We start from the raw sequence: 8869 nt of genomic DNA on the forward strand, positions 1-8869 counted from the left end.
TTCATATTTCATCCACTTTCATATTTTTAACTCAAATACACTCATTTAAACCTATTTGTACTAATTTATCACATCCTTACCTTCAAAGTTCTATCTTCTACATTGGATTCAAGAATCATACCAACTTTTCTATATGTTCTAACTCCAATTCTATCACTTAATATCTCTTAATTCAACTATTGAAAAGTCAAATTTAGCTTCAAATTCTAGTTATCATCTCTTTTCCAAAATTTCATTTAAAAACTCATAATCTTTAATCTCTCTTAATTCCTTCATTCTTTGATTTTAAGATAACTTAAGCTTTCCTTAAGCTTAATTATTGTCCAAGGATCATATCCAACTCTAAGATTCAACAAGAAATTAACTAACAAGAAAACTAACCTTTGTTTTGGCTCTCACGTATGAAGGAAGAAGAAGAAGAAAGTTGTTCTGGATATTTCTTTTCCTCTCTTCCTCTCCACTACATGTGTATATATCTCCTCCATCTCTCAATTTTTTAATTCATTTCCTTATCAAATGACCAATTTACCCTTCCATTCTTCATTCTTTAATATTTAATCCTATATAAAATTTACAATATAAGTCCCCGAACTATTCAATTTATTTACTTTGACCAATAAATTCTGAAATATTTCACTTTAGTCACTAACCCGGTATTGAGCATGTTACAAAAAGGCATTACCTGGAATTTATAATGGCCCTAATGAGTTTTGAATGTTGTTTTATAAATGTCCTCAGCCTTAATTCTGATTTGTCAATAGCCTGATCTTAAATCAATCTTTGAAAAATAAACTGCTCCATGTAGTTCATCCAATAGATCTTTCACAACGGGAATAAGAAATTTATCCTTCACTGTCATAATGTTTAACTGTCTGTAATCAACAAAAAACCGCAAAGTACAATCCTTTTTAATTAGGAGACATGGGGAAGCAAATGAACTTTTGCTAGGTTAAATAATATAGGATAAGAGCATGGTAGCAATCTGTCTTTCCACTTCAGCCTTCTGATTATGGGGAAATATGTAAGGCCTTAGATTGATAGAAATAGATTCAGGTTTGAGAGGAATAGCATGATCATGATTTCTTGTAGGTGGTAGGCCTGTAGGCTCAGTAAAAATAGAGTTATATCTCTCTAAGAAAGGTTGGAGAGCTACAGGAATAGGTTTTGGAGTCTCAGTCATACTCAACATTACCACGTGTCCCAAAATAGCTGAATATGAGCCTGTTATTTTCAACAGTGTAGCCCCTAAAATTTGCTACAATATATGTGATGGTTGTTGGCCTTGTATAACAATTTGTTCACCCTGATGTACAAAACTCATTGTCATTTGATTGAAGTCCATCAAAATTGGACTAAATAATTTCATCCAGTCAACACTTAACACCATATCACTCCCACCCAGTTTAAGAAGTCTAAAATCATGTATAAAAGAGTGTTCTTGCATCTGTCATTCTACCTTATTATATCTTGCTGAGTTGTTGACCATTAGCTAATGTAATAGCCAAAGAGTAAGGGGCAAACACTTGAATGCTAGCATCATCCCATTGTGGTGTTAAAAAACTATGGGGTACTACCACAGTCAATCAAAATATTTAATAGTTTGTCTTGAATGGTTCCCGGAATTCTTAATGTATCATGGCCAATGCATCCAATAATAGAATTTATAGATATTTCTAGGCTCTCCTCTTCTTGTATCATTTGCTGATCTGGTTCATTAGGTAAGGTTTCTGTAGGTATAGCAGTTTCATCCTCAATCATCATGTTTAAATGTTTTGTCTTACACTGATGGCCTGGAAGAAATTTCTCACCACACTTAAAACAAATGTTATTTTACCTTCTGTAGTCCATGAGGTTCTGTTTTGGGTTTGGTAATGATGTGGTCTTGGGAGGTACTTCCAGTGAATTTGTCTTAGAAGTAGTAATGAGGTTTGTGTAGGGTGGGTTTTTAAAAGAATGCCTCATTCTTCTGTTCTCAAACTCAACAGATAGCTCATAAAGCTTAGCTTGTTTGCATGCTTCAGACAAGTTTTTAGGATCTAAAGCCTTGACCTTATGTTTGATGTCTTCTCTAAGTCCACTAATGAAAAGTCATACAAAGAAATCCTCACTTAAGGTAGGATTCTGCAATAGCATGTGAGGTTGTAACTCTTCAAATTTTTCTTGATAGTCCTCAACATACCCCTTCTGAGTCAACTTAGTGAATTCCTCTACTATATCAGAAAAAGTCAATGAATCTGTGACAAAGATCTGCTTCAAATTCATGCCATGTCACATGGTGTTTCTGCATGATATAACCATCAAACCAAATCTTTTCCTTGCTCGCTACTCTATGATCTATAGGAACACTATAAAGGGAAAAATATTTATGACATTTTTGAAGCCACCCCTAGGATTGACCCCTTCGAAAAATGGCAGTTCAATTTTAGGTTGATGCCACATAAACCCTGCACTGTTAAAGAAACCCTCTGTGCCTCTTCTTTCTACTTCAGAACCCAACAAAATAGGTCTAGATTCACTGTTTTCACCCATTTGATTCTCAAGTTTAGAATTATTCTTAAGAGTTAGACAAGCATCAGGTTTAGCTTTTAAAATCCCAGGTTCATCAGTTTTATAAGTAAATCTGGATTTATCATTCACTACAATAACCAAAACATGGTTATTCCCTTCATTTTTAGAAGTATTAGGAGTTTGTACTTATTCATTACCATAATTCTCTTGATCATCATTTCTGGCTGTTAAAAATCTTTAACAACTCCTCAACATAACTTTGATTATGGACATCCTGGATTCCAATGCAGTGATACGATTTTCTTGACTTTCCCACCATTTAGGCGGATTAGTTTCTTCTTGGCCTTGTTTCACCAACATAGCTAATTCTTCAATTTGTTTTTGCAGCGTAGAGAGGTCACCTTCAGCCATATTCTGATTCTTCTTTGGCATACCCACTGAAAACTTGTCAGGATATAAGGCTCTGAATACCAATTGTGATAAACGCGAGAATTTAGAGAAATAAAGAGAAGAAGAAATAGGGAATAGAAGCAGAGAAAAGATGAAGAAATTCAGATTTCATTCAAAATATGCATACTTCATTCCTTTACAAGTACCCGTTTTATTTGCATACATAGTACTAAGGAATCTAGCTCAGTTAGTTGGTTGTCCTTCCTAACTGATTCAGTTATCTTTCACAGGAATTGGGCTTCCTTTTGGGCTAGCTGCTCGCCCACTTAGATCTGTTGGACTACCCTCTTGGATCTGTTGGACTGCTGGTTTAACTCCGCCCATGCCTCTCACGTACCCATTTGCCAGGTAAGTAATCCCCAATTCATTCTCAATCCCTAACCCTTGCCTCTCTCTTTCTCCCAATTCTTCTTCGATCTCCCGTCCTTCTCCTCCCACTATAACATATTCATACATAACTATACCATTTCCTTGTACCATGATAGTTGTATATGATCAATAACTAAACTCAACTTTGTAAAATACAAAACAGTGTTGGTAGAAAGTGAATTACTCTACTCCTTTGATGAAACCATTGTTTCCTTTGTATCCTAAACTTCGGGACCAGATGCGAATAGGCAAATAAGGCCTCGAAATACTTGCGCTGAGAGCTTATGTGCTCGAAAAAGCTCACCATCCAGATTCCATACACTCTTGTTTCCGATCGAAGTGAATGTAAATGCCCGCGTCTGGAAATAACATATGTAATGGGTTCAACAACTTCCAGGAACCGGGAACACCGGCAAGATGAGATACGACAAGAAGATATACCTTATGATGTTCCACAAAGTCAAAATTTAGGGGGTTTCCGCCTTTCTTTGCTAGTTGCGTAAGGTGCCTGTATTTTTTATCAAGAGCCGTTACTGAAAATGGTTTTCTCAAGGATGAAGAACTATGCAGAAATAATACAAAGAAAGAGTGAAAGTGCCATATTACCAGAGATATAATGCATGAGGGCAGTTTTAATTAATAAAAGATGAAGGAAACCATCCGAAAGGTGTGCATCTGCCACCAAACCGTCAGGTGCCCTTTCATTTCGGTTAGACATTATGGCAGCCCCAACGCTAAGAAAACGCCCTTTGGATTTCAACCATTTTGTTTCTTGTGCACTTATGTAAGGTGTTGCAGCCGTGCTCTTTGCAGAAGAATAAACTGGCTTTGTATTACACACATTGCAATTGGCTCGGCAAATAATTCTTTCAGATTTTTTTCGTTTCAAGCTTCGTGCTTTACTAAACATCCTACTTCCATCTGATATTGAACTATCTTTTTCACATTCAACTTCCAGGTATCCTACTTCGACTTCATATGACCTTCATGAAGAAAAAAGGTTAACACGACTTACCACGATCAGCTAACTATCGAATAATAGTAATGATGCATTTTACAGAGACATGCCCTAGGGAAGGGAAACCTCAAGCATTCTGAATTGCAGACTTAACTGCAGCTTTCCTGTAACTATAAATTGGAATAAACTTTCAAAGCTGATTATCTTATTGAATGACATTGCTACCAAAACTTAACATCATTTACCCACGAACTCATTAAGTCTATATGACGAGAAATATACCTGTGTTTCAAAAACACTTTGGTTCCATTATAATCATAACGTTTAGGGCCCATCCAACGGTATTTTTCACTCTCCGTTATGACATCTCCATAAAATCCATACCTGATAAATTTCATTGATGAGTTGCAAAGTGACAATGAGGACAACTGTTTGGGTGACAAAAGAACACGAGCACACTAAAATGCCTTCCAATTATGTTGACCATGCTTAAAAATCATGACTATGCAAGAAAGGTTAATAATTTGCAAACATGCATGCATTTAGCAACATTCGAGACAGAAGATTTATTTGCTAATACTCTCACAGATCCATGTCATAAGTTATAATAAGAAACTACCCAGCAAAAGAAGCTGCGTAGCGTACACGAGGCTCAATCTTTGTGGTAGATTAGTTTTCCATCTTACAACTTGAGCAACATCAAGGCACAACCTTTTACCCAGGATAATGTGCAGTGCAGACGTTATTGGATCTCGAGCACCAGTGGTGCTGCAAGAAAGAAACCAAGAAAACTGTATTAAGTAGAAAATAAATGACATCCATGATTAGCTCCAATATTTTTCAGTTAGATATTATGTTTTAGCGCATCAGCCCTAGAAAGCACACGCCATTTCCTTAGAAAGATGTGATATCTAAGGAAAACTGTTACTACCTCAGCTATAATTAGATGACTCCTAAGACTTAAATCCTCGCATAAATGGCAGCTCTTAAGACATGGACTCTCAAGTCTATTTGTCAGCCCGAGACATAAACCATTGCATGGGACGATGGACCCTACACTTGTCTGTAATACACTAAGGTGAGCTAAATGTAAGGCATAGAATACCAGAGCCAGAAAGAAACCAGGACAGCAAAGAATTCTTTGAAATGCTATAAAATCCTGTATCAATCTACCTTATGTGAACCATCAAATTGAGCACTCTAAAAGGGAAAGATGACTTTAGAATGCATTCAGTTATATATGAGTACTAAACGGGAAGAGGCCTTTCAATAAAAATCAATATAGCATGAAGTCATCCAGTCAATAGTCACTTATTTCTTTAATGTTTTCCCCTCCCGTTCTATCACCACTTGCCACAACGTGCTGCAACTTAGTGCAAAAATCTCAAAGCTTAGGGCAGTATCCATATCAGAAGAACATTTCACCGCTAGGTACGTGAACTGCGTCTAGAGTAAAAAGCATTCCAAATAGTCACTCAAAAAGCCTGCTACATGCATCAATATTCTAAGCTACAGAAAACCTAACAGTACTATGTTGAGCCATAAAATAGCAGAAAATCTAATGAAGGAACATTCATAAGGATGGAAGAATATACCATATCACAATAGCATCTGTTGAACCTGCAGGAATTATTCCAAATCTAAGCTTCTGGTTAGGGAGTGGATACTCAGTCTGTTGATCTGCATTTTAACAAAATTTGTTTAGGTGTAAGGCATTGATATATGTCGATGATATAAAAAGACCATCGACAGCAGTATGTAGAGAGTTGCAAACAGAGTTCCATTATCATGGTAGTTTGTAAGAGTATGGTAAAAACTAACCTACAGAGAGAGAGCCATCATTAGTTCCTGTAAATAGAAGCAAACATGGTTATACTAGATAAACAGAACCACAAAGAGATGATTCTTACGGAAATATAGTTATTATGTAACGCACTCAAATGAGAGAATCCTGATTCATTATGAGCTGAACCTGAGAGAAAAGGATCACTCTCTTCGGTATTACGACTCTCAGAATCTGCTTCAGTTGGATTGTTAACTAAGGGGTTGTTATCATTCCCCAGAGTATCAAGAAAATCTGAAGGGACAGGAGGGAAAGGAGCTTTATGCCTTGAAGAAAGATACCCATTAAGGATTTCATTGAAGAAACCATCACCACCCTGTAAATTAAAAACAAAATACCACAGTGCACAAAGAGATTAAAGCTTAAAGAACATAAAACAGAAGCAAGGCCACTAAAATACAGTATAAAGTTCAAGGGGTAAGGATATTTAGTGCAGTTACAGCTTACAAAAAGCTTTGAACTAAATGTGTGCCACTTAGAAACCGAAATATGAACCTGAAGTTGAAAAGATTTCATCTTTTCCATCAAGTTAGAAAGTTACCTATTATTTGGTATAGTTATTTTAGATAGAGGAAAGATGCATACGATATCATGACATGTAGGTAACAGATCACTTACAACAGCTAGAACACCATCATATGAATTCAGCTCTTCATTTGTGGTAGATCTCATTACATCAAATGCATGTCCTGCCCGCTGTGTTACTATCACCTGAAATCGAAGGCATTCTTAATTTAGTAAACATAACAATTACTGGAAAATTACGACACTTGATCATGTTGGAAAATAATGCAATGACATCTATCTGCATTCATTATGGAAGCTTACCTTTGTGTTTATTTTAGCACGTGAAAATATAGGAGCCACAGTTTCCCACGTCTTTCGCCCATTTCCTTTCCCACTCAATGGATGAACAAATACCTTATTGAAAGAGAAAAGAGAGAGAAAGATGTTTCCCTTAAACTCTCTTCAATTTGTTACAAGAGCTACATCTTGAAAAAAAAGTTTCACAAAACTATAGAGGCTGTCTACCAGAAGATTCTTTGGTCTTCCAACTTCCTTATCTAGAGAACCATTAATTTTATTCACCCAAAAGTTGACAGGTCTGCAAGTCCTTGTGACCAAACATGTACGCCGTCAAGATCCAAAGGCAAGGATGAGACTTTGACTTTTGAAAAGTGTGCACTATAAAGTTATTCATCTGCACCAGTAGGGAAGATTAATCACTGCAAATTTTATCATTCAATGAAACGGGAACAAAGAAGAACAGAAATTATAACAAACCCCAGAATCATGAGCGTCATTCCCCAAGAAACATTCTGTAGCCGTTGTGAGGTCCGATTCTTGAATCACGTTACCGTTCATTAACTCCACGGCATAGATATCAGGGAATGTTAACTTTGTAGCCATTTTAGTTGCCATTCTAGGAAGAAATTTAATTCCCAAACATGTTGATCCATCCTGTTCCAGTAAACATGAAGAATCCATCAGAAGCCAACTATGGCACCATATTCTTTACGGGTAAAACAAAGCTCAATGAAGCGGAAAACAATGGAGGATCCTTGGATTGATCAAAATGTATTGAAACAACCTGTTTTAAATCATAATGTATCAAGTATCATATATTTGATCAAAACATACATCTCTTAAACCATAACTAGATGTAATCTCTCAATAATCAAAGGGTATCTCAGCTCATACACTTCAAGAATGGAAAGACAGAGAGACAAAAGATCTCCAAAATAAGTACAAAATGAATTAACTTAAGAAAACACACAAACACACACAAAATGATGGGGTTACGTTCAAATGAACAGGAAAACAAAATTATACAACAGTAACAAAAAAAAGAAAAAAGAAGAGGGTATGATAATAAGGAAAAAGAATCAAAATTTGATGTTAGTTCGTTAATTCGTGTACATGAAAATATACAAGATGAAAAGAAAGAAAGAACTCACATTATCCAAGGAATCAAGCGATTTCCAAGATAACCCATCTGAATCAAAAGTAAGAGTAACCTCTCCAACGTGAACCAAGAACAAATTCGAACTCAAAAAGGATATTTCACCTTCAACCTGGGATTTATTCCCAGAATTACAAAGACCTCCATTTATTTCCATTTAATTGAATTAACAAGCATCAGTACACAAATTATACAGTTAAAAAAATGTAAACTTTGAGATGAAAAAATCACCCGATTTTTGTTCAAAAATTGAGTCAATTTAAAGCACTAAACCAAGGTTCATGCTAAGAAGATACAATATAGAGGCAAGAATATAGGAGAAGACTTGTATTGACATTTACTTTTATAAGGTCCGAATCGAGAGATCGGGTCAACTGCATTCGGGTTTGGACTGCCCTCAACCCGACTTACTATTCGAGGAAAGAGGCCTTGGAGCCGTTGAAATTAGGCGCTTTTTGTGTTTCTTTTTCATGTGTATCGTATTTTCTTCATGTTTTCAATCAGATTTCATTTAAAATTCCTTGTTTCAAGGAATGGAACAGAGGGCGAGGAGAGTTTTGACATTAAAAGAAACAATCCCCAATCATCTTTTTTGTGCAAAATTCTTCATTTATTAGCTTCACACTGTCTGATTTTACAAATACTTTGCATGAATATTCATGGTAAATATACAACAACAGATGTGAATCTCTCTGGATATACGCGGCCAAATTGCAATGAATCTCTCTGGATTATTCTTGTACTCTCTACTATTGAACATTATCCGGACACCTTACGA

The 8869-nt window shown here is 35.9% G+C and overlaps 1 pseudogene; it reads right to left on the reverse strand.

Annotated features, from left to right (window-relative positions):
- Positions 1 to 3264: 3264 nt before the first annotated feature.
- LOC120193438 lies at positions 3265 to 8344 on the reverse strand (annotated as a pseudogene).
- Positions 8345 to 8869: the final 525 nt, after the last annotated feature.

The sequence above is a fragment of the Hibiscus syriacus genome, unplaced genomic scaffold (genome assembly GCF_006381635.1).
Source record: "Hibiscus syriacus cultivar Baekdansim isolate YM2019G1 unplaced genomic scaffold, ASM638163v2 tig00116996_pilon, whole genome shotgun sequence".
Taxonomy (NCBI): Eukaryota; Viridiplantae; Streptophyta; class Magnoliopsida; order Malvales; family Malvaceae; genus Hibiscus; species Hibiscus syriacus.